A 1,905-nucleotide genomic window follows, 5' to 3' on the forward strand; every position below is an offset into this window, starting at 1 on the left:
GCAATACTTTCCATTTCTGTCTTGACACTACGCAATGGAAAGATATTAGATCTCAAATAAATGATTTATTTTAAATTACGACCAGCAATCACCAAACACTTGCAACAGACAGTTTTACAATACCTGTATCAGATTATCATGTAGGTATTCTATTTATGTGCTGAACTTTATGGCATTCATAGTGATATGATTGTTGCATTGTTGTCTATATCAAACACCAATGTGAAAGTTATCCAAGTATCTTTGTTGTAGCTGTGATTAGTTACTTCAATGGCTGCAAAATGTTATTCTAATAAATAGAATTTGAGGTTTCTAGATTCACATGTATGGCAGGAATGATGACGTTTTATCACTTAACACAATGAATGGTTGTGATTAACTTAATTTATTAAGGTTTAATTCTTAGTATTTTACATACATATATGTACTTAAATGTGGACAAATTATGGCATCCCTTTTCCAGTAACATCAATGCTGAAAAGCTACCTCCATATTTTTTCTACATCTACACCAGAATCTTCTAAGTGACTTCTTTAATTGCAATCATTTGATGGTATACAGATCACTTGTTAAGATAATGAAGGTTTAACTAGGACTTTGCCATTTTAGGTGTGGGGACTATATAGTGTTACTGATGTCCGTCGGACATGTCCTGTTCCAAAGTAAATACATATCTTAAGAACCTCTCAAAAGTAGTAACAAAACATCAACTTTTACCCCATAACATTCAGATGGTCATAAGTAAAGGGCAAAAAGGGTTAAGGGTCACATTTGGCACCTGCAGGGGATGATTCCCCCCCCCCCCCCCCCCCCCCCCAGCAAGCTATCACTTATTCGACTTTTTCACTAGGAGGTAACCATATTTATAGTAAGGTACTTTATTAGGTAAAAATCTGAAGTCTTCATCTTTACCAAATCCTGAAATACAAGTTTGCAGTCGGAAGATTTTAGATACATATTGAATTGAATCAATATATACAATATTCAAACAAAACAAAAAAATATCTTGCTCCAATTAATATGATTATGTCCTTTAGTGTTAATGAAACCGATTTGATCATTATGGTACATCCTTTAAAATTAATGAAACAAATTTGTGTTCTGTGGAAATTAGACATCTACAAGTGTCCTGGACTGTGTGTTGTTATCAAGGCTATTCTGTGAATAATAGAGATGAGATGGGCTGTCAGAGGCATATCTATGTGATCACCTTTTGACATGGAGCCCATTGGAGGACTTGTGTAATTCATACCCCACCTCTATTGCAAATATTGCTGTGTTCATTTTATTCTGTCGTAATAAATTGGTAAAAACAAATTATATAAAATCGTTTTCTGTTTTGTCTTTATAGCTATTGCGATCATATTTTCTTGGTTACAAATAGAGATAAGGCAATCCGTTTATTGAATTTGAATGTCATTACATTAGTCATAATGAATCTGTTATCCCAAGAGGTACTCCTCTTTAGGATAGGAAATATATTTTTAGCTCACCTGGACCGAAGGTCCGGTGAGCTTATGCCATGGCGCGGCGTCCGGCTTCCGTCCGTCCGTCCGTCCGTCTGTCCGTCCGTCAACATTTGCTTCAAATCGCTACTAGTCATAAAGTTCTTATTGGATTTTGACCAAATTTGGCCAGAAACATCCTTGGCAGAATGGGAACAGATTTTGCATAAATGGTAACTCTGACCCCTGAGGGGCCAAAGGGGCGGGGCCCAATAGGGGAAATAGAGGTAATTCCTTTAAATCGCTACTAGTCATAAAGTTATGAATGGATTTGAACCCAATTTGGTCCGAAACATCCTTGGGGGAAGGGGAACAGATTTTGCATAAATGGTGATTCTGACCCCCGAGGGGCCAAATATGGGAAATAGAGGTAATTCCTCTAAATCTCTACTAGTCATAA

The sequence above is a fragment of the Pecten maximus genome, chromosome 2 (genome assembly GCF_902652985.1).
Source record: "Pecten maximus chromosome 2, xPecMax1.1, whole genome shotgun sequence".
NCBI classification, from domain to species: domain Eukaryota; kingdom Metazoa; phylum Mollusca; class Bivalvia; order Pectinida; family Pectinidae; genus Pecten; species Pecten maximus.